Below are 26047 nucleotides of genomic sequence, written 5' to 3'. Positions count from 1 at the left end.
ATATATAGAAATATATACAAACTATGTTTCACAAACATTCACACATATAACATACATACAGATGTAAAATTTTCTATACACATAAGCTTTTCAAATGCCTATAGAAATTTTCAGCCCAAATAAAACTGTAGTGGTCAACCATTAAGACATGAATGTTATTCTGCCTTTATATATGGAGATCTATCTTTTTTAGTCATTGCCTGAAATATATACATATATGTATATATATACATTTTTTTTGTTTGTTTGGTCAAAAGACATTTCAGTGGTTTCCACCTAGATCACAAGAATTTGGAATACAGAAGTAATCCTTGTGGATTATCTTTTGGTTTTATATAGGAGAAAAAAAAAATGGAATTTAGGAAAAGCCAGTCCTTAAACAATATATTTGGGGCTTGCCTGGTGGCTCAGATGGTGAAAAATCTGCCTGCAATGCAGGATACTCAGTTTCAATCCCTGGGTCAGGAAGATCCCCCAGAGAAGGAAATGGCAATCCACTCCAGTATTCTTGCCTGGAGAATTCCATGGACAAAGCAGCCTGGCAGGCTATACAGTTCATGGGACCGCAGAGTCGGACATGACTGAGCGACTAACACTTTCACTTTCAAACAACATGTTCAGAAAATATTTAGGAATGATAATTAACTGGTAGTGAGCCAGTTCAATCATGAAATCTAGTAAGCTGTGAATTAGAAAGAAGGTCAAAGGGAATGATATTCTATTAATCAAGGCACACTACCTTGTAGGAACTAAGGAATACAAGAATGAGGTTGTTAATTATTTTCTCTGATTAGGTAACCTATTTCTCCTCATGTGCATTTAAATATTAATCAGAGATTCACTTTAGTACAGGATTGTTCAAAAGGATAAATTGAGGGAAGAGTTCAAGAATAAGATAAAGAGCCACTTAAAGAGGATGATAAGAGTCACCTGCTTACTAAACCTAGCATTTAATAATTACTAAAGCTGCTTGTAAACTTTATGATCGATTTCATTTTTGTTGTCTTATAAACAGAACTTTATGTTAGTAAAATTAGTTTAGTGTTTGACTTTCAAATTCTTATAAAAATTATTAAATATTCTACTTTGAAACCTATTGTTACTTAAGTTTCAGGCTCCACAATTTCTAATATACTAGAAGATTGATATGCAGTGGTAGAAAGAACAGGTACAATTCTCTATGACAAATGTCTGATCTTCAATTTACATAATCATTTTTAAAAGCACATTCAGGTTTTTAAAATCCAAAACACTTTCTTTTTCATTAAGAGATAAAGTCACTAAACTAACCAATTTTAAAAGGGCAATTTTATCTCCGGGAATCTTAAACTCTGGAGATGTCTTTCCGAATCAAAAAAATTAATTAGAGTGGACTGTGTTAGTTATTACAAGCAGACTGTCAAGGGTCATTCCACTTAAATCATTGAGTAGTAAGCTGAGTTAATTATTCAGAGTCTGTGTATGTACAAAATATTTAAAATGTAACTGAGGGTTAAATGGATTCATCACATTCTTTTTCAGATGATTTTTTTAAAGTAGATGAAAAAGTGGCAACAACTCACAAATATATATATTAATATTTGCAGCTCATATTATGTGCTTTTTGTAACTCATATTAAGGAAATTGCAAACACACACACAACATAACTATCTCTAGTGTAAGGGCCCACTTGTATTTGCATATAAGAGACAGGACAGTGAAAGGGACTCAGAAAATTGCAAGAAAAATGTTTTTACATTGTATTTTGATAGTTTGCTTTATCTTTGTCCATAATTTAGTAAATCAATATAATTTCAAAACACTAGGGTTTTGAGTTTCAAATTTTTGAGAACTTTGCTCAGTTTATCTTGTGCTCGAAGAGGATTAAAGAATAAGATAGGGAGAAAATCCAATTCAGTGTAGACCACAAACAATCTTACATTCATTTGGGAATTCCAAAGGGGTATCTGAAGGCAAGAAATGAATAGTATTAAAGAATAAGCATGCACAGCCAGTATGGAGGCTAATTCTTCATTTGCGGTTGAGGAAACAGAGAGGTTAAACGACTTCTCAAAGGTTCACCAACAAGTTAGCAGAAGTATCAGATTTACAAATCAGTAACTAAATCAAACATTTAGTGGGTAAAACTCCATGCCCACACTTAAAAACTAACATATTTTCAGAGAATATCAGCATAGGAAAACAGAGACTTTTTCTCTCTAAACCATTAGTAAACTATTTATAAAATTCTCTGAGAAGAAAAAGCTTTTCCTAGTGATAGTCATAAAAATTGTCAAGAGTTGAATGTAGCCCAGATTCTGGTAGACATTTCTATAACTACTTACATGAGTGAGGGGATATCTACCCTCCTTTTCACTCATGGACCACCAAATATACCAGGGATAATTCAAACTCACAAATTCTAGAGTCAGATAGGTAAGAGGCTCAAACTAGTTTCCATTGTTCATAATTCACTCAATAAGATCCCAGAGTACTTATATACAAACAAGAGATCATTTTAATTTATAATAAAAACATCAAGAACCTAATAAATCATTTAAGTGTAACATAAATATACAATTTAGACAAAGGGAAATATAAGTAGAATACCAACATATGGGAAAATATCCACATTTGGTAATAAAGGGCTTCCCTGGTGACTCAGATGATGGAGTCTGCCTGCAATGCAGGAGATCTGGGTTTGATCCCTGGGTTGGGAAGATCCCCTAGAGAAGGAAATGGCAATCCACTCCACCACTCCTGCCTGGGAAATCCCACGGATGGAAGAGCCTGGCAGGCTACAGTCCATGGGGTCGCAAAGAGTCGGACACAACTGAGCGACTAACACTCGCACTTTCACTTTTCAAAGGACATTCATTTATTTTAAAACATAATTTTATGCCTAGGAAGTTAATTTCATAAATGATAACATTATATACTGCAGATAACTGATATCATTCATATAATGCTGACAACATATAAATTGCCCTCCTCTAAGTGTATAGATATACGAATACATATATATCAAGAGCTATTAAAATGCTTGTAAAGTTTGACCTAGCTCTAAATTTTGGCCAGTTCTAAGATGTCTTTCTTGAGATTTAATACAGAGAGGCATTTTAAAAGCAGAAACACTACTGTTTAATATAAACAGTAAAACACAGTTTTCTTTCCTGATCATGCCCAGAATTTTACTGACTTTTAGGATTATAAGGGCAACTTTAGGCATATGTATTCTGAAAATAGTCTACAGTGATTCCTAGGTCCTTAGATCACCTAGAACTTTGTGTTTACTGACTTTAAACTAGTTCCCATCTATAGCAGAGGATTATAACTTGTGATGACATCATTTTCTCATATGTGGCATACTCCCATGGGCGCACCCTGAGTTGTCAACAATTCATTATGACTGAAAGCAACACCACCCCTTTCCTACTCAAAAAATCATTTCACAATTCAAGAGAATGAGATAGTTTTTTATAGGCATAGCACTGATTCAGTTCTAACATAAAAGAAGCAACCCTCAACATCTGATAAAGTGTTACTCACAACAAATACAACATTGACTGTCACACATCAGCTTGTCATGGCACCGTGTACAGGAGGTTCTGACTTAGATCAGCAGCCACTGTAAGAATATCTTGACAATATCTGTCACTGGAAGCCAAAAACTGTACACTGAATTTTGTTGAGTTACTCTTACTATTATAATAAAACAATACATGGCATTTATTAGATGATTACTCTTTATCAGGTCCTATGGCATCCCCGACGGCTCAGCAGTAAAGAATCCATATGCAATGCAGGAGATATGGGTTCTATCCCTGGAGTCAGAGAGATACCCAGAGCAGGAAATAGCAACCCACTCCAGTATTCTTGCCTGGGAAATCTCACAGAAAGAGGAGCCTGGCAGGCTATAGTCCATGGGGTGGAAAACAGTAGGACTGAGTGACTAAACACAACAACAGAAATGTTACTTTACATACTTTATCTTGTTTAAACTTACAATAGTTCTGTAGGTGACCATCTGTTTAATCTTTATTTTACAGAGAGGAAAATTGTACTTAGTGTAAGCAATTGCCCAAAATATAGTAACAAAACCAAATACAAATATAGGGCTACCAGATGTCAAAGTAGTCCATGGAGTCACAAAAGAGGGGGACACAATTCAGCTATTAAACAACGCCAAAGTCTATTCTCATAACCAGTGAGAATATTTTTCCCACATGAGATTTCTTCAACTATTGAGAATTACTTGCCTATGCAGTCTTCTCTACGGAAAGTAATGTCCTTCTCCCTCTAGATTCCAAACTACCCTTTCTAGTGGCACCACGACTATTTTGGAATTATTACAAATCTGTGTGGAGAAAATCTATATATTTTTAAAACTGTGTGTGTGTTTGTGTGCTTTTAAAATATAAACAAATCAAAATCTACATTATGTTTCTCAAATGTCTTTGTTTTCTTGAGAATCTATCCAGGAAATGTTTCCGTATCATCATATATTGGGCACTCTCAGTAGACAGTAAACTTGTCTTTAGGTGTTCTACTAGAGACAATATCATCATAAAGAGTTTGCAAACATCTTTGCAAATAATGTGTGAGTCCTTCTAGAGACAGTATCCCTGAGTCAACAGGTATGGATTTTTTTTTTTCTTTTTGAGAGAAAAGGTCAAATTACTTCAAAGTTATCATAATCATTTATGCACACACCAACACTATATGGCAATAAAAGGCCTGTTTTCCCACAATCGCATTGATAACAATATTAACAGATATTTCTATTTTGGCTAAATTGAAGAGTAGAAACATTACATTGTTGTTTATACTTGCATTTCTTTAATTATTTGTAGAGATCAGGCATTTTACCATATGTTTAAAAGTTTATTTTTTTCTTTGACTACATGCAAGTATCTATTTGCCTGCAAAGCTGTTTGCTATTTTCTTGATTCATAAAAGTTATTTATGTATTAAAATTAACATTCATTTAAAATATGTTAAAAATACTATTTATGACATGCATATTTTTTAAAAATTTCATAAAGTCAAACTTCATTATTTGTTGCATTGTATACTGTGTTTATCATATATAGGAATTCTTACTAGATTTAAAGAAAAAAATATTCTTTCTTTCTCATTCCCTCCTTTGTACAAATTTTGTAACTATTATTTTATATTTACAAATGTATTTAGTCTCAGATAAACAAGGTTCTACTGTATAGCACAGATAACAATATTCAATATCATATGATAAACTATAATGGAAAATAATATTAAAAAAATATATATGCATAACTGAATCACTTAGCTATATAGTAGAAATTAAAAATGTAAATCAAGTATAATAAAAATTTGTTGTTTAAAAAATATATAAATAAAATCAGATGCCCAGGCTCAAAGCCTATGTCCACCTGAGAGTTTACCATATATATATGTATATTTACATGAATAGTACCTCTGAGTCTGTGCAATGCTTCTTCATTTTCTTGATACTGTTCTTTGAAACACAAAGATTTTCGATTTTGATAAGTCAGTTTTTTTTTTCTTTTGTTGCTTATGCTTTTAGCATTGTATCTAAAAATCCATTGTTTAATCCAACATCATGAAGATGTAAAACTATGTTTTATTCTAAGGATTGTATAGTTTAAGCTCTTAGATTTAAGCTATTGATCATTTTGAGCATATTTTTTATTCTTTTGTTAGGTAAGGGTCCAACCTCATCTTCTTGAAAGTGAATTTCCAGATGCTGCAACACAATTCATTGAAGAAACCATTCTCTTCCCATTGAATAGTCTTAGTACTCTCATCAAAATCAATTGACTATAAATGTATGGGTTTATATCTCATAGACTCTCAGTTCTATGTACCTCAGTTTGATTCCAGTACCATGCAATTTTAATTAAGGTAGCTTTGTGATAAGTTGTGGTATGTTTTGAATTCAGGAAGAATGGGTCATCTAACATTTATTCAAGCTGGTTTAAGAAAAGGCAGAGGAACCAGAGATCAAATTGCCAACATCCGCTGGATCATAGAAAAAGAGACTTCCAGAAAAACATCTATTTCTGCTTTATTGACTATGCCAAGGCCTTTGACTGTGTGGATCACAATAAACTGGAAAATTCGGAAAGAGATGGGAATACCAGACCACCTGACCTGCCTCTTGAGAAACCTGTATGCAGGTCAGGAAGCAACAGTTAGAACTGGACATGGAACAACAGACTGATTCCAAATAGGAAAAGGAGTATGTCAAGGCTATATATTGTCACCCTGCTTATTTAACTTATATGCAGAGTACATCATGAGAAACGCTGGGGGCTGGAGGAAGCACAAGCTGGGATCAAGATTGCCAGGAGAAATTATCAATAACCTCAGATATGCAGATGGCACAACCCTTATGGCAGAAAGTGAAGAACTAAAGAGCCTCTTGATGAAAGTGAAAGAGGAGAGTGAAAAAGTTGACTTAAAGCTCAACATTCAGAAAACTAAGATCATGGCATCTGGTCCCATCACTTCATGGCAAATAGATGGGGAAACAGTGGAAACAGTGGCTGACTTTATTTTTCTGGGCTCCAAAATCACTGTAGATGGTGACTGCAGCCATGAAATAAAAAGACGCTTACTCCTTGGAAGGGAAGTTATGACCAACGTAGACAGCATATTAAAAAGCAGAGACTTTGCCAACAAAGGTCCATCTAGTCAAGGCTATGGTTTCTCCAGTGGTCATGTATGGATGTGAGAGTTGGACTATAAAGAAAGCTGAGTGCTGAAGAATTGATGCTTTTGAACTGTGGTGCTGGAGAAGACTCTTGAGAGTCCCTTGGACTGCAAGGAGATCCAACCAGTCCATCCTAAAGGAGATCAGTCCTGGGTGTTCATTGAAAGGACTGATGCTGAAGCTGAAACTCTTATACTTTGGCCACCTAATGCGATGAGCTGACTCATTGGAGAAGACCCTGATGCTGGGAAAGATTGAGGGTAGGAGGAGAAGGGGACGACAGAGGATGAGATGGTTGGATGGCATCAATGACTCAATGGACATGGATTTGGGTGGACTCCGGGAGTTGGTGATGGACAGGCAGGCCTGGCGTGCTGTGGTTCATGGGGTCACAAAGCATCAGACATGACTGAGCAACTGAACTGAGCTGAACTGAAACAGAAGCAGCAGCTCCTGACTCCATAACTTTCATGAACCCTGAGTCTAAATTTAATTGAGGAAAAAACTGTAACACAAGTGCTTTTTCAAGGAAATATACAGATTCTTTGTCCAATTTCAGCTATATTGGCAAAGTAGATTTTCATTGTATTTTGAAAGAATACTTTCCCAGCACCACTTGTTAAAGAGGTTGTCTTTTTTCCATTGTATATCCTTGCCTCCTTTGTCGAAGATAAGGTGTCCATAGGTTCGTGGATTTATCTCTGGGCTTTCTATTTTGTTCCATTGATCTATATTTCTGTCTTTGTGCCAGTACCATATTGTCTTGATGACTGTGGCTTTGTAGTAGAGTCTGAAGTCAGGCCAGGTTGATTCCTCCAGTTCCATTCTTCTTTCTCAAGATTACTTTGGCTATTTGAGGTTTTTTGTATTTCCATACAAATTGTGAAATTATTTGTTCTAGTTCTGTGAAAAATACTGTTGGTAGCTTGATAGGGATTGCATTGAATCTATAGACTGCTTTGGGTATCATAGTCATTTTGACAATATTGATTCTTCCGATCCATGAACATGGTATGTTTCTCCATCTGTTTGTGTCCTCTTTGATTTCTTTCATCAGTGTTTTATAGTTTTCTATGTATAGGTCTTTTGTTTCTTTAGGTAGATATACTCCTAAGTATTTTATTCTTTTTGCTGCAATGGTGAATGGTACTGTTTCCTCAATTTCTCTTTCTGTTTTCTCATTGTTAGTGTATAGGAATGCAAGGGATTTCTGTGTGTTAATTTTATATCCTGCAACATTACTATATTCACTGATTAGCTCTCGTAATTTTCTGGTAGAGTCTTTAGGGTTTTCTATGTAGAGGATCATGTCATCTGCAAACAGCAAGCGTTTCACTTCTTCTTTTCCTATCTGGATTCCTTTTACTTCTTTTTCTGCCCTGATTGCTATGGCCAAAACTTCCAAAACTATGTTGAATAGTAGTGGTGAGAGTGGGCACCCTTGTCTTATTCCTGATTTTAGGGGAAATGCTTTCAATTGTTCACCATTGAGGGTGATGCTTGCTGTGGGTTTGTCATATACAGCTTTTATTATGTTGAGGTATGTTCCTTCTATTCCTGCTTTCTGGAGAGTTTTTATCATAAATGGGTGTTGAATTTTGTCAAAGGCTTTCTCTGCATCTATTGAGATAATCATATGGTTTTTATCTTTCAATTTGTTAATGTGGTGTATTACATTGATTGATTTGCAGATATTAAAGAATCCTTGCATTCCTGGGATAAAGCCCACTTGGTCATGGTGTATGATTTTTTTAATATGTTGTTGGATTCTGTTTGCTAGAATTTTGTTAAGGATTTTTGCATCTATGTTCATCAGTGATATTGGCCTGTAGTTTTCTTTTCTTGTGGCATCTTTGTCTGGTTTTGGAATTAGGGTGATGGTGGCCTCATAGAATGAGTTTGGAAGTTTGCCTTCTTCTGCAATTTTCTGGAAGAGTTTGAGTAAGATAGGTGTTAACTGTTCTCTGAATTTTTGGTAGAATTCAGCTGTGAAGCCGTCTGGTCCTGGGCTTTTGTTTGCTGGAAGATTTCTTATTACAGTTTTGATTTCCATGCTTGTGATGGATCTGTTAAGATCTTCTATTTCTTCCTGGTTAACCACTTGTAAAAGAATGAAACTAGAACACTTTCTAACACCATACACAAAAATAAACTCAAAATGGATTAAAGATCTAAATGTAAGACCAGAAACTATAAAACTCCTAGAGGAGAACATAGGCAAAACACTCTCCGACATAAATCACAGCAGAATCCTCTATGACCCACCTCCCAGAATATTGGAAATAAAAGCAAAAATACACAAATGGGACCTAATGAAACTTAAAAGCTTTTGCACAACAAAGGAAACTATAAGTAAGGTGAAAAGACAGCCCTCAGATTGGGAGAAAATAATAGCAAATGAAGCAACAGACAAAGGATTAATCTCAAAAATATACAAGCAACTCCTTCAGCTCAATTCCAGAAAAATAAATGACCCAATCAAAAAATGGGCCAAAGAACTAAACAGACATTTCTCCAAGAAGACATACAGATGGCTAACAAACACATGAAAAGATGCTCAACATCACTCATTATCAGAGAAATGCAAATCAAAACCACAATGAGGTACCATTACATGCCAGTCAGGATGGCTGCTATCCAAAAGTCTACAAGCAATAAATGCTGGAGAGGGTGTGGAGAAAAGGGAACCCTCTTACACTGTTGGTGGGAATGCAAACTAGTACAGCCACTATGGAGAACAGTGTGGAGATTTCTTAAAAAACTGGAAATAGAACTGCCAAATGACCCAGCAATCCCACTTCTGGGCATACACACCGAGGAAACCAGATCTGAAAGAGACACGTGCACCCCAATGTTCATCACAGCACTGTTTATAATAGCCAGGACATGGAAGCAACCTAGATGCCCATCAGCAGATGAATGGATGAGGAAGCTGTGGTACGTATTCACCATGGAATATTACTCAGCCATTAAAAAGAATTCATTTGAATCAGTTCTAATGAGATGGATGAAACTGGAACCCGTTATACAGAATGAAGTAAGCCAGAAAGATAAAGAACATTACAGCATACTTGCACATATATATGGAATTTAGAAAGATGGTAATGATAACCCTATATGCAAAACAGAAAAAGAGACTCAGATGTATAGAACAGACTTTTGGACTCTGTGGGAGAAGGCGAGGGTGGGATGTTCAAGAGAACAGCATGTATATTATCTATGGTGAAACAGATCACCAGCCCAGGTGGGATGCATGAGACAAGTGCTCGGGCCTGGTCCACTGGGAAGACCCAGAGGGATCGGGTGGAGAGGGAGGTGGGAGGGAGGATCGGGATGGGGAATACATGTAACTCCATGGCTGATTCATGTCAATGTATGACAAAACCCACTGCAATGTTGTCAAGTAATTAGCCTCCAACTAATAAAAATAAATGAAAAAAACAAAAAAAGAAAGAATCCTTTCATACTGAGCGACTGAGCGACCACTGAATTGAACTGGCATATTTTTTAAAAAATTATAACTAAAAACTGAGACACCAAGATAATATTAAATGCAGTTTAAGTTTGGCTTCTAAATTGATTTGGCATATCATAGCATAAGACTATTCCTTTAATAAAAAAAAATCCAAGAAATCCTATGAATAAATTCATAGAGTAACAAAAGCAAGGAACACAGAAATACCTAGAGAGTTTCTTTCATTACTGTAAAGAAAACAAATACACCTAGCAAAGATCAGGGAACAACCAGGAAGGAAGTAGATTTGATAATAGGATTTAAGATGAAATAAAGATTTTCTGCCCTGAATTTATAATGATATGCTCCTCTTCAATAGCTATAAGAAATAATGTTACCTTTTTTTCTCTGTAAGTTATTTATTAGATATGTAATTTACTGGGATTTTTATCTCTTTTAATTTCTCTATTAAGTCCAGTAGTTAGGAATCCCTTCTGCAAGGACTCAGATGTGATATCCTCTGCCTAATGAAGTTAAATTTGCTTTAACAATGCACAAACACAAACACATTTCTTTCTGCCAGGAGAGAGAATAGACTTTGCTTTAAAACTGCTGTTCTGTGTACCTAAGGGCCTTTAAAGTAGATCCACATACAAATACACAGTTCTGTTTGGTTCCCAGTCATTAAACTCTTCTCAACTATACAGCATTTATATACTCAGTGAAATCTAGGGGGAAACAAAGGGTTGTGGACACTACTTAACCAAGCTATTCTGTATCACAGGCCAATGGAACTGAGAACACACACTTCCTACAGTAAAATTTGTACTTGCTTGATAAGGTAATGTTTCTAAATCTAGTCAACACTGCTGCATTCAATTTTCCTACTGTAAATCTCATAATCACAAAATTTTATGCTGGTCATCTGAGACACAGCAAGCCTTCCTATTAAAACATATTAATGCTATTTACTGGTATAGTAATAATGTATTTGATGTTGCTCCATTGTAATACAATTTCCACCTATAACATCATTTTTGTTTTCTGTATTTTTTTCCCTCTATCAGCTGTGGTAACAGTCCTGTTGATTGTCATGGAACAAAAGCCAAAATTTGTATGAACTTTTCAGAAAAAACAGTTATATGTTATTGAATGTTGCAGGAGAGGGTCTCTGTATAAATTAAGCAGTATGAATAAGTGCAGGAGTCTTTAAGAATTCTAACATTTGACAGTAAATCCCCTCTTAATGTTATAAGGTGGAGAATTCTAGTGCAGGCTGCCTAAAATAATTAGGAGGCTGAAAAATATCTTAAGAAAAACTATAGCAATATCAAATTTTTGTTTGCCTATTAATAGTTAAAAGTTGAAGGCTGCATGAACATAAATCAAAATAGCTCAAGTCTTATGAAGGTAATGAAACATGTATACAGTTGAAAAAATTAGAATATTAAGATATATTCAGGAAGCTATCAGAAACCTGTAAATAGGTGTCAGGTAGAGTTCATGACAAAAAAGAAAAAGATTAAAGACTAACAGTGACCAGAATAATATTTTTAAAATATTAGCTACCTTAAAAAGTAGATATTATTATAGTTTTGCTTTATCTTGTAATAATTTTCTGTACTGTCCACATTTTCTTCATATAATTACAATATTAAAAATAGATTTAAAGATAAATTACTTTTGAAGAAGTAACAGATTTTACATACTAGTTGTGATATTAAGTTCTTCTTCCCATGTAATTTCATACATCTTTCAATTACAGATTACTAATAGTACATCGTTATAAAAATAAATACTAAGGCTTTATTGAGGAGGCAGGGAATGTTTTATTGATAAATTTTTTTAAAGGACAAAGAGAAAATATTAAGTTATTGATAATATTTCTTAAGTAGGGAGGTAGCTATGGCTTCCCAGGTAGCTCAGTGATAAAGAAGCTGCCTGCCAAAGCAGGAGATGCAGGAGACGTGGGTTCAATTCCTGGGTCAGGAAGATCCCCTGGAGAAGGAAATGGCAACCCCCTCCAGTATTCTTGCCTGGGAAATCCCATGGACAGAGAAGGCTGTAGTCCATGGGTCACAAAGAAGTCAGACACGACTGAGTACCCATGCACACGCATGAATGGCTTCCCCAAGTGGCACTAGTGGTAAAGAACCTGCCTGCCAGTGAAGGAGATGGAAGAGACATGAGTTTGATCCCTGGATGGGGAAGATCCCCTGGAAGTAGGCACAACAACCCACTTCAGTACTCTTGCCTGGAGAACCCCATGGACAGCGGAGCCTGGTCAGCTACAGTCTGTGGGGTCTCAAAGAGTCGGAGACATTGAAGCGACTTAGCACGCAGGCACAGGGAGGTGGCTTTACCATTTTAGTATTATTCTTTATACTTCGTATATTACATGCTTATGTGTCAAATAGTTCATTCTAAAAATGTAAAATGTTATGTCTTTATGGAAGTTATTGTATCTCCCTTATACAAGTTCCAAAGTTGACAAATGCTCAAGTAGAGACATTTAAAAATCAAGAAACTGCCAACTCCTCAGCCTAGTGAATTCTGAGGCTTACAGTAATATTACTGGTTGAAATCCTGTTTAAGAATAACCTCACATCTTTAAAAACGTTAATAAAAGTGGCAATAGTGAATGCCATCACAAGGGGATATTACAACTGTAGATTCCTGAGATATGACAATTTATTAAAATTTTCTTTTTATCTTCACACAAACAAATATGCACACTGCAGGCCAACACTGCAGGAGGAGACTAAGGAAAAATCACGTGGTAGAAGGGAAGATTCATTTGATAGTATTTCATATCAAGGAAAAGGACACGATTAGAGGGGTAGGAGGGAACTGTTTCATCTTTAAATCTTAAAACACATAATCTGTGAGTCAATTGCCAAAGCACAAATAAAATAAGCAAAAATTCATTTTCCTCCAAAATCACAGCTTTATTTGCTAACATATACTGGGCTCCCCTGGTGGGTCAGATAGTAAAGAATCTGCCTGCAATGCTGGAGACTGGTATTTGATCCTTGGGTTGGGAAGATTCCCTGGAGAAGACACTGGCAACCCACTCTCGTATTCCTGCCTGGAGAACTCCATGGACAAAGGAGCCTGGTAGGCTAAAGCCCATGGAGTTGCAAAGAGTTGGACACCACTGAGGGACTAATACTTTAACTTTCATAGGCTCACTACTGGATCTTAATCACTCATTAATGGAGACCAAACTTCATGAAACTGTACAGTTTCTTTAATACCAAAAACATTGCCTTGCACATAGCTGAGAGGCCATAATTTACAACCAGTTTAAATTAAAATTGCTATTGTCATCTTTTTAAAGTAGTTTGTTGTTAAACTAAAATATATTTTTTCATGTATTTGAGTGCATGTTTATTTATACATATTTTGAGTTAATGACATTATCTAAAATTTGGCCCTTTCAAACATTACATTTTACTACTATTCATATATTTTTAAAAAAAGACTATTTTTATGTTCTAGGCACTAATCTAGACAATAACTTCAAGGATTAATAAGTCATAGTATCTGCACTTATAAAATTATTTCTAAATACATATGATTTACAATATTTTAATATGCAATCTTTATTTATTACATTATTCAGTAAAAACAAATTTAATTTCTAGTCAGTAAAATCAAATTTAATCTCTAGTCAGCGGCAGTATTCTCAATGGTCACAAATTAAAGACCAATTTATGCAACTATAAAAATGCCTTATTAATGTTTGTCTTATTATTTTAGACAATAAAAATGACTTATATTTTCAGTTATCTGCCACATCATGTTTCCTTAGTCTCCCTCTACATTGTCAGTCCTGTGGGGGGGGTGAATGTGTGTTTATGTATGTACATACATGTGGGTGTGGGGGTGTGGTGTGTGGGTGTGGGGGTGTGTGTGTGTGTATTGGAAGCGTGAAAGAGACAGAGAAAGTGCTTTTTAACCACTCTCTGTAAAAATACTTTTTCTGACTTGATTATGTTATTTATTTCATGTTGTCTGTTAATTTATTGAATACCTGTTCATAACCTTATTGCACTCTGTTTTTTGCACAAAGGTTAAATATTTTATAAAACTCAGATTTCCCCAGTTTTTTCAACAAAGTATGAACCTGACAAATTTTCATAAATGAACTCAAAAGTTTATAACTATTTAGTCAGCAGTCCTAAAATATATTATTTAAATATCAATGCAGTGCTGCTCATAGACCTCAGTCACATTTTAAAAATATCAATATAGCAATTGTAGATTGTATTATTTAGCATTGATGACTATTCTGCATATTTGTTTAGAGTGGAAAATACAGCAACAGAAAAAATGAAAGAAAATGTATCTCCAATTACTTGGGACAAATTTTCAACTATATCTTTTGGAAACAAACCACAATAAAAACATAATCGGGCTTCATGAAATTAGTAGGTATAGTAAAGAATTTTTCTAATTTTTATTAACATCAGTGGGAAGTATATATGCTTCTTAAACAGGTGAAAAACATCATGAGGCTTATATAAATGGATTTAAAAACCACTGTCATTAAATAGACATTACAAAATGTTAAGAATATATACAATTTCAAAAAATAGGAAACAAAATTACTAAACAAAGATGAAGAAAATTTCACCCTATACTGAAACTATAAAGAGCAATTGTTTTTTACATTTCAAATGAGGCTTTTTTTAAAATTACAATACTCAGTGTTAATAAAGATGTAGTAGAGTGGACAATCTCTTATACTTCTGTTGGATATACTCAATGGATACAAACATTTTGCAAAGCTACCTTTATAACATTTATCTCAAAGGATTCATTTTGTGAGAAAGAAGGCCATTTCTAGGAACTCTTCACAGTGGAGAAGACACGGCCTTCCTGTTTCGTCATGGGACATGAAAGAGTTCCTCTCATCCAGTTCAGTCCAACAGCTCCTTTACCTCAAGATATTTACACTGCTTTCTCCTCTAAAATTTTTCAACATAAGTCTTCTTCCCTATTCCAATTATGAAATTTCTCATTCAGTCCTCAAATTTCACTAAGTACATATTGTTTAAATAGTTAAACAAGGAGACTGTCAGACTGAAGGGGCTGTATTGCTTAGATGACTTATCAAATCCTGTAAATGCCTCAATATGAAGAAATAAGAAAGCTAAGGACAACCAATCCCAAACAGCTATAGCTATAAAGCTTGCTAAAAGCCAAGCAAATGACTGCCTTTATTTGCATCGTCTCTCTTCATCATCTCTGTCTTTCCCTAGCTCTTGCCAGTGCAGTGCTTCCAACCACTTCTGATCTGTCTGATTAGAGAATTGATTTCTGCTCAAATAAACTTAAAACTTTTATTATGCCTTAGTTTATCTTTTAACAATATAAGCAGAGATAGATATTTTTCACACATTTTAATATTATATATATGAATATATATGTGTATATGTGTTTGAACATATGCATAAATATATATATATATACACATATATATATATATATATTTTTTTTTTTTTAAATCATGTTCCAACCTTGTTCCCTCATGCATCTCTTGCAGGCACTAAGTCAGACCTGTTTTTTGTGTCAAACCAGACTTGTTCCAAGAACCATCCCCTTCCTCACTTCCAAAAGGCAGGAGGCAGAGACTGCTTAGGACGGGTGGTTCTTCTCTTTTCTCCAGAGAAATCACCTTCATTGCTTGTGAGTTGAAGCTAGAAATGTCTTTGTGGCCTTCCTCATATGGTTCCTGTGAGGATAAGTCAGACCATTCTGAAAGTCAGCTGGGGTTGGCAGAAAAGTAACAAACTTCAGGGGGACTCTGACAAATCATAAAATCTCTTGCAGATTTTGGTTCTTCTCTACGAAATGAGACTCATCTCATAAGATGGTTTTGAAGAATTAGCAAAATAAATTATGTGAAAGTTTTATGTACTCTATGAAATAGCATGGTAAAGTCTGTTATTATTAGGTGAGAATGGGATGTGTGTATATATATATATATGATGCATAAATGTAGACAGTTAACTATAAAGCTCCAATTTAGTGCAAGAATTTGCATTTTTATCCCCAAATACTCTCTGCTTTATCTAGCTTTTCTAGTCTCTTTTGAATCTTTCATTGTATAGCTACTGAAGGGACAATAAAAGAATCTTCTTGACCCTGTGTGTTTTCAGCTGGGACAGAGATTAGATTAGCATCTAATCTCAGATGTTAGTTAGTGATTTAAACTATCAATGCTGAAAGAATTTAGAAAGGGAAGAAACAATTAGGTGGGAACAACAGGGACAGATTGAGGGGGGAGGTGACACTCCAGATAGGTCTTGAAACATTGGAAATAACATTAAGTGAGCATTCCAAACCAAAAGTAGAATATGAAAATAAGTACAGAAAACTCATTTTAAAGGCAAGTTCCTTCAGTGGGCAGGAAAAGAATGAAACCAGTTCATAACAATACATGTTGGTATAAAGCAGGTGCCTTTATACCAGTGTTGAATATTCACTGAAAGGACTGATGCTAAAGCTGAAGCTCCAATACTTTGGCCACCTGATGAGAACTGACTCATTGGAAAAGACCCTGATGCTGGGAAAGACTGAAGGCAGGAGAAGAGGAGATAGTGAAGGATGGGGAAGCCTTGTGTGCTTCAGTCCATGGGGTCATGGAGAGTGGAACACAATGCAGTGACTGAACAATAACAACAAATAAAGCAGTGGACAAGAAAATCAGCACTGCCCTGGGCCAAACCTTCCCTGGAGAGGATATCATTGAAACAGGCTTAAATGTCTGGCCATAATGACTTCATTTGTCTAAAGCTGCTCACTGGTTTCCAACTTTGCTCTTCCTGGGCCATCTCTTGCCTACTGCTGTCTTCCTCCTCTTGGAAATCCTCATAATGGATCTAAACATTTGTCTCCTAACAGATTTACACCTCCATTTCATTGAGAATTACAGTTATCTTACAAGTATTTTTTGACACTCCTCAAATCTCTGTAATTAGGAGCAACTGCCTAAAAGATGTTATGGTTTTTATGTACAGTTGTAAAATGCATATTTTCTATATTCTCAACACATATCTATTGGGATTATATATAAATTAAACATCATAAACTTAAGTTATTTAGCAAAGATTATATATCAGTAATGTTACAACCATTAGAGAACCATTTAAATGTGCTCATGCTAAGACTCTATATTATCACTTATTGTTTCAATAACCCTTTGATGTTATTATTTTTTATCATTTGTTTTGTAGTAGAAGAAATTGTTATTCACAAGGACTAAGTTACTTTCCTCAGTCACAGAACTCATCAATGGCGAAGATACGATTGAAAAGCTTATACTCTTTAAACATAAATGAATTTTAAGGAATGGATGAAATGAGTAGCATTTTGGATTTCCAAATTATAAACGGTGCTATAATAACTCCATCCTTAATTTACGAAGTGTAAACTGGTCCTGTGTCCACTAATGTAGAAAGCCAGGGGAGGGAAGGGAGAAACTCATTAGGTGCAAACCTCTTTCTTTTGAGTATTCTCACATGTGTCTGGGTGTAGTGTCTGTCAGCTTGTGACTGTAGACAGTGACAATCTTCAAATTCCTTTGTTTTCTGGACACAGAAGTGTCTCTTATTATCTAAATTATAAACATTAACAATCTTACAGTTCACAAACTCACAAAAGAAAAGAGAGAAGAGTTAAGAAAAAGAAAGCATTTGCCATTTTTTTTCAGAACACTGAAATGCACTCTACTACATTAGTGCAAGTGAATTAAGTATGTGCATGTGCTCTGATAAGCAATTTTTATTAAAGGAATCTGTTTCCTCCATCATTAAACAAACATTCTTCAAATACTTTGTAAACTTTTTAGTTTGAAAAAGTGCTAGTTAATCGTTCAGTGTTGGGCTCCAAACTGCCATCCTGTCTAGTGCTCAGTATAGAACATGGGTTTATAAGCTTTTAAGATATTTTGCAGGCACTGTATAAGAAACAAGAATGACAAAAGGCATAATTGTAATATGTGTAGAAAAAAATCAGGTTTGCAGTATAAGACAGGAAGAAAAGGAGTGCGGTGAGAAGGTTGTGGTTAGTATATACACTGAGACTTTCCAATATATACGAGACCTCAGGAATCAAAAGCAAGTCAGGCAAGAAGAAAAGGGGTCTTACAAAATGTTCAAGTAATAAATAATTTACAAAGCAATTTATAAACCTCAGCAGTCACCACTTAAAAGGCTGTGGTAGGGAATGGAGTCTATATTTGTAGAGAAGAGTGGAATCAATACAAAGAGTACACTGTCAGTTTTTTCTATAGTGTCAATATCTCAGACTGGCTGCATCCACGGGTGCTCCCATGGAAACAATTTCCAAAAGTATAACTATTGAGTGACATGCTGCACGGATTAAATGATTTACTTTAATCCCTGAACTGGATGTTGAAAGACCAATAGCCCAAAAGGAATGCTAGACATCCTGAGGACAAAGCAACCAATAATAACAGTGTGATTTTGGAATGTTTTATACTTAAGAAAACCCCAGTGCCACAGCAAGTTCCATTGAGAACAAGAAGTAAAAATGAGATGTGTCCATGATAGATTTTAAACATATGATTACCAGGAGGATCATTCACAGTGTTGAGAGGTCTGATTAAACAGATTTATTTGTCAACTTTCCAGTTTGTAAGTCATCAGATAAAATGGTGATTAGATCTTAAAACTGCAATGAGCTATCTTAACTGTTCCCTTTCCGGTTACACTTACATGATAAAGATCTAGTGAAATATTTTGGAGAGTCTTATCAAGCTCAAACAGGGTCTTGGCACTAAATAATTAGTTATAAGAAGGACTAATTTCATTAAGTCGGAAGGCAATAAAATGAAATTCACTGTAAGCATAAAGCAATGGAAAACTTCAGAGAGTAGTGTAGCAGGAAAACCCTTCATCTCTAGCAATGAAGTAGGTTTAAAAAAGACGACTCTCCAACCTCACTACTGAGTGATTTTGATTTTTTAAATGAGAAGATGAGTTCATTTTACCTCTAGTCCCTTCCAGCTCTAACAATTCATTATTATTATCATCAATTATTATTCAGAGTTATAGTACATTGATCTCTGTGAGGTATGTATAAATGTTTGACCTTAAATTGAATGGCACTGAATTATTGGGATAAAAAACTAAGATGTAAACATAAGAATGGGCTTCCCTGGTGGCTTAGACAGTAAAGAAGCTGTCTGCAATGCGGGAGACCTGGGTTTGATCTCTGGATTGAGAAGATCCTCTAGAGGAGGGCATGGCAACCCATTCCAGTATTCTTGTCTGGAGAATCCCCATGGATAGAGGAGCTTGGCAGGCTACAGTCTATGGGGTCACAAAGAATAGGACATGAATGAGTGAGTAAGCACACACAAATATAAAAATAAGTTTTGTTTTGTTTTTAGCTTCTCCAGATCAGATTCTATCACTTAGGAACAGTCATATACATTTAGAAGGTGGAAGAGACTCAGAAGCTTCAATGTTTCTGCAGCAGTAGCAGGTGAATAAATGCTTAGGCATCACCATATAGGAGGTGGTTTTGTGAGTCCTTTGTTCTTTGCATGAAATACCTTCCTGCTTCAAATTCATAAAATGGTTTCTGATTTTCTGACTGAAGCACAGATGACAATGTCTTTTACATCTTGTTAACACAGAGAAAACATCATAACACCTATATTCATTTTAAAGTTTGAGGAAACAGAATCAGAAAGGATATCAAAGATATTGAGGTAAAGACTATTAAGCTTGTCTGATCTGGGACTTCCCTAGTAGTGGTCCAGTGGTTAAGACTCTGCCCTTCCAATGAAGGGGGCATGAGTTTGATCCCTGGTCTGGGATCTAAGATCCACATGCCAGGCAGCTAAAAAAAGAAAAACTGGCTGATCCACACTGCTCTCATTTAAATCTGTTCTCTCATCTGTAAAATTAAAAATTTTGTATATTAATCCCAAAGATCCCTAATGTTTCAAAACACTAAGATTGTGTGATATTAAATTTACTGTTCAAAATGTCCAATTGTATTATATGACAGCGGCAATTTGAAACATGGCTTCTATTCTTAAGGAGTCAATCTATCATTATTTGTAGAGAGAAAAATTGGTAAGGATAATTAGCATGAATAGTGAGAAATGAAATTATTCTAACTCTAGTCACTTCTGAAATTCAGAGGAAAATTCCTAATTAAAGATTTGGGTGATCATGATATTAATAGTAGATCTAAGCTGGGCTTTACAGAGTAAGTAGATTCTGATTGGTGGACAAAAGAGGACTTTGGGGTTGAAAGGATGTGTGGGACATGTGATTGGATTTGAAAAATGGGACTATATTATAGATGGTTTAGATGTTGAGACAGAAATTTTCAGATTTGTTTCCAGGCATGATTAGAAGACACAAAAGATTTTTTTTTAAAGTAGATAAATGATAAGTCTATAAGTCAAATGACACATAATAATATATATCAATCCTGGAAGTCTTAAATGTGGCAGGTCCTGAAAGCAAGAACATGTTATAAATTTTAATAATATAACAAAATTTTTAAAAAATGGGTGATCCACACACAGAGTTATATGTAAAAGGACAACCCATCTGTGAGTTGGTAAAAGAAGACTGTCCCAAGGTAAGTACTATCGTGAAGGAAATTAAAGTTTGTAAAAGTGTGAGATGTAAAAAGTGTGAAAATTATTACTCAGAAAAGAGTAAACAAAACAAATGGGATAACAGGTTTTTCCGTTTTTTAAATTGTTGAGATGTTAAGTGGGATTATGAAATTACTCACTTTTGAATTCACTTTCAGAGAGTGAATTTTCAAAATCAACTTTAAAATTTTAAGCCACAAAAGGTTTTTAAAGTTTTGTTTGTTGTTTGCTTGACTTGGGTCAGGTTCTATTCACAATGGTATAGATAAGCTGTATGGTTCATTCTGCAAATGAACTACAGTAAATTATCACTAATTTAACTAAAGTAAAAATGCTATTAGACAAGAATGACTATTTTCATGTATTTTGTCTTCCATCTCAAGGCTTAGTTCTACTCTATACTTAAGAAAAGTTCAATATACATATGATCAATGAGGGAAAAAAAGATGGCCAAAGTAGGTTATTCAAATCTAGTTATTAAAATATAATGAGGTGTATTGTCAAGGCTCAAGGAGAAAGCATGTTGGGGTCTTTGCAAAAGGGACGATAGAAGTTACACTTAATGACATGAAGAGAATTTTAGGAGAAATAATAGAACAATGGCTGGTCCTAGAGACAATATCCAAAAAAAGGATCATCAGATTCATTTGTAATAGCAAGGGCAAGAAGTCCAATGTGACGGTGAAGAAACAACAGCCAGAGATTAGGAATCCAGTTAAAATAGAGGCTGTCTGTTCATTCATTTATTCATAAGATTGGCAATAAGCCATGAAAAAAATAGGTCCTGTATAATCACTTTGTGTCAAATCTGATGCTTTTGATCTAAGGCATGATGGGCAGCTGGAGCAGCTCTCTGGGGAGGTAGCTGTGACAACCTTTAGAATCTACGTGTAGACAGCATGACTTAATTCTATGCCTACCAAATGTTGCATCCCAATAAAGAAGATGTGGTACATAAATATAATGGAATACTACTCGGCCATAAAAAGAAAGAAATAATGGCATTTGCAGAAACATGGATGCAACCAGAGATTATCATACTAAGTGAAGTAAGAAAGAAAGACAAATTCCATACAATATCACTTACATGTGGAATCCAAAATATGGCACAAATGAACATATCTAAAAAACAGAAATAGACTCACAGACCTAGAGAACTGACTTGTGATTATCAAGGGATAGGAGTGGGGCAGGGGAGGGAGACAGAGAGGGATGGACTGGGAGTTTGGGATTAGTAGATGCAACCTATTAGTATTATATTTAGAATAGATAATTAACAAGCTCCTACTGTATAGCACCGGGAACCCTATCCAAGCTCCTGGGATAAACTGTAACAAAAGAATGTATATATGTGTATAACTGAGTCACTTTGCTTTTCAGCAGAAATCAGCACAACATTGTAAATCAACTACAATAAAAAATAAAAGTTTTTTAAAACATGTTTCATCCCAAGGTACTTGACACTGTTCTATCAAAAGTACCTAATAAACTAGGGTGTCTGAGCCTGGTGTTATTCAGTATCCTGGCTCATTTGTACCAACTTCAAAGGCAGGGATAATCAAGGGAGCAATCAGAGGAGAATTTTTTTCAAAACGTACAATGAAAACTACAGAGATAAGTGTTACCTCGGTGAGTTTCAGGAAAAATAATTCACTTTTGAAAACCAAGTTTATCTTAAATACTAACACTGGTAAGAAATAAAACTGGATGTTATAAATTTGATAGCTGGCCGTATCTGTGATAGAAAACAACAGAAAGAAGGAAAGGCATATATAGAAAGAAATATGCCCAACCAGCTCAAAACTTGAATAGTTCTATGATATAGACCTAATGTGGCTTCCTGTTTTGTACCACAGATTTTTACAAAGAATTTCCAATTAAAATTTTAAAACAGTATTTTAGAGATTTGACTTTGGATTAAATTATCTGGAAAAGTTAATCAATTGCTAATTATATGCTAATTCACAAGATGGTTATAACTTTGCAGTACAGAGAACTCTGATCTTCTCTTTCACAATCTATTTATCCAACGAAAACTCTTTGGATGTCAAAAGATCTTGACTTGAAAACTATCTCCACCATTCGGGGGTGAGTGGATTTTAATAACTGCTTTTCTTTTTACAGAAAATGATAAAAACTTGGTGTAGAAAATCTGAAGAATGTAAGACTGTTTGCAAAACAAAACTTCTGCAGTTCTAATGCTATATTTATTTTTATATATTTTTCAAAATTTAAAATGCTTGTAAATTCATTATTATTAATAAATTAATATAAAATTGGTGATATTTCAATATCTTTGACCTACAAGTATGAACATTTAATACTGTTCAACAAGATACAGTAGACTTATTAGTTATATTAAGTGCAACATTTTCATCATCTGTGTCTAAGAGCTTGGGCACTATATTCCAAGACATCAGGTTTTAATTTGAGCTGTTCAGTGACTTGCTATACAACTTTGACAATTTTCTCTAAGATTTAGTTTCCTTATTCATAAAATGTGATAGAGATGGCCATCACTTTGTAACTCTTATGAGGAATCTTAAAGGGATTAGGTAACCATTCCTTGGCACTGTACCTTGCATTCATTCATTCATTCACTCATTTCTTCAACAAATGTCTGCTGAGTTCATACTATGTCCCAGTCGCTGTACTAGGCAATGAGAAACAAGGCTAATGCAGTTCCTGCTCAAATGAAGCTTCTAGTTTATTAAGGAAGACATTCAAAAGATTCTACAAAGTGATTGTCACCATAATAAGCATTAAAGTGTTAGGAGAAGATATAACTGGGGTATACATCTGGTCTGAAGTGACCCTGAGGATCAGCAAATGCTTTCCTAAGAAAATAACATTTAATCCAGAACCTGAAGGAACAGTAGTCAAGCAAAGAGATGAATCAGGAGAATTCAGAGAGGGCCCTGAGATGGATAGAAGCTTTGTGCAGTGGAGTATTCAGGTTTGGGATTCAGAGATATGTTTCTATAATTACAGTCATACATATTATGCTTTTTGTATATCTTGCTTTTATTCACATTATTAACCTGTGAACACTCTCTGAGTTATTAGAAAACATGATTTGTAATAGTTGTTTATACTCATCATGAAGATAAACTTAACTATTTTCCTATTAATCATTTGATTTAAGTTCCTTGTATTTTTTAAAGAAATGCTAAGCTAAAAGCTCATATTTACTTCAGATTATTTCCTAACAATGACATATCAGGTCAAAGGGGAAATATTGTCAGTTTTGCCAAAATTTAATTTCTTTAAAAGAGTAAACATTTATATTTTGAAAAGCATCCATTCACTTGGTTTCCTTAACTTGACTCTTTGCTAACTTCAGTCTTGAGTCTTTAATAATATCTGTATAACAATAATATTAATAATAGGGTTATGATAAACCATTGAGGTATTTCATATGAAAGTGTCATCTGTATAGAAAAGTGTGCTAAGAGGTTAGTTATTCTGTTCATCAGTGTTGTTAATTATTATTGGCCAAGTATATTAACACAGAAACAATCATTCTAAGCAACTATGACTAATAATACTTATTAAGATCTTCGACTATTTAATCCTGCAATAGACGTCATTAAGATAAAATTTTAACGGAAATATCTGCTCTATATTTAGTTTTAAAAATATTACCTACTTTCTATTTAAATACAATCACTTTCCTTAGTTTTAAAGAAAGTAGATCTATCATTGATAAACCCAGTTTTATATCAATGATATTGAACTTTAGTGAAAAGCTGCAGACTACTTGCTTTTTAGAGAGAATAAAAGAGGAGTAACCTGAACAATTTAGACTGTGAGGCCACTTGGTGAGATGCAGGGGGCAGTGTAACAAAAGCTGAGGAAGGTAATGGTTGAACTGAAAGTGTCTGAGCAGGGAGCGGCCTCGTACCAGCCAGAACTTCCGTGGGCGAAAGAGGTGGATAGTTTTAACAAGAGAACACCTCTGCTTACTTTGTTAACAAGACTGTTCAAAGGAAAGGTGCTGAACTCTGAGCCATCAAAACCACTTCAAGAATTACATTTGTGTCGGAAAGAGAAAATGAACTTGTCTTGACTAAGACAGAATTAGGGAAATTTGTATCTGTTCTAATTGAAATACAGGAATAAATATTTTAATCAATTAACATACTATGTTAGAAACATAATCAATTTCATACTTATTTTAGTAAAATGTTAGCATGATAAACAACTGAAATGTTATCATTTTATCATAACATATCATTTCAAATTTTGGGTTATAACTCAGCCTGTTTGGTTCACACGTCATTGAGTCAGAAGTGTTCCGTCATCCCTCCTGAATGCCCAGTCACTACTGAACACTCTGCTACTTAGTCAAAAACAGAAAAAACAATCAGATTAAAATTATAACTAGAAAATGAAAAATCAATTGGGAATAACTTCAAACAGGAAACAATAATAAAATGATGATCTAAATCTATTAGAAACACTGTCACTCTTACAGAGAAAATTAAAATATGAGCATTTCAAACTGTATAGTTTAAAATTCAAATGTTTTTGATGGGAAACAGAAAGAATGATCACTAGCACAGCAATATATAAAAGAATATAAATTTACCATCATTCCCATGTATTTAGCAAGCATATAAGGTGCTCAGAAAAAGCAGCAAAAAAGGAAAACAACTCTAATACATATCATTATCTCTTTCAAGATTAAAACAAGAAGGTCACTTTAAACCCCTCCCAAATTTCCAGACGAGACTTTTGATTTCTTCTAGGCAAGCAGCTAATTTGTCTGCTCTTCAATAACTACAGTACAAGTGTGAAATGTCCCTTAATCTCCTTCTTGCTCTGAAAGGCACTTACATCATACTGCAGAGCATCAAGTAGGGAATTCTGAGGTTAAGATTTTACCTTTGAAGGTACCCACTTATAATTTGATCATCTTGAAAATATTGTCACACTGCTCTTTGAGAGTCCAGTTTGTTCTAGTTTTTAATCAATATCATATTGTTAGTCAAGTCTATATAAAAAGGCTGTCTGAACATGTCCAACAAGATTCACTAAATTTTACTCAAAAATTCAGTGATTTTATTCAAAAATTACATGAACAAAGGTGCAAGTAAACAGACTGGGTTCATGTTAGGCAGTGAAAACATGAGTATGTGTGCGATTCGGAGGCATAGAAAGTGGATAGCACATATTTTTTGTTGTTCTGGCATTTTTTGGTTTTTATTTTTGGATGTTTCTAAAAATTAAAATTTTCATTAA

At 34.6% G+C, this 26047-nt stretch overlaps 1 protein-coding gene across 2 annotated transcripts in view; it reads right to left on the bottom strand.

Annotated features, from left to right (window-relative positions):
- The window catches only part of HNF4G (hepatocyte nuclear factor 4 gamma), a 129944-nt gene that overhangs the window by 47195 nt on the left and 56702 nt on the right, over nucleotides 1-26047 (bottom strand). The gene's annotated exons all lie outside the window — the stretch shown is intronic.

This window comes from Odocoileus virginianus, chromosome 15 (assembly GCF_023699985.2).
Source record: "Odocoileus virginianus isolate 20LAN1187 ecotype Illinois chromosome 15, Ovbor_1.2, whole genome shotgun sequence".
NCBI lineage: Eukaryota > Metazoa > Chordata > Mammalia > Artiodactyla > Cervidae > Odocoileus > Odocoileus virginianus.
This window is presented reverse-complemented; position numbering and strand designations above follow the sequence as displayed.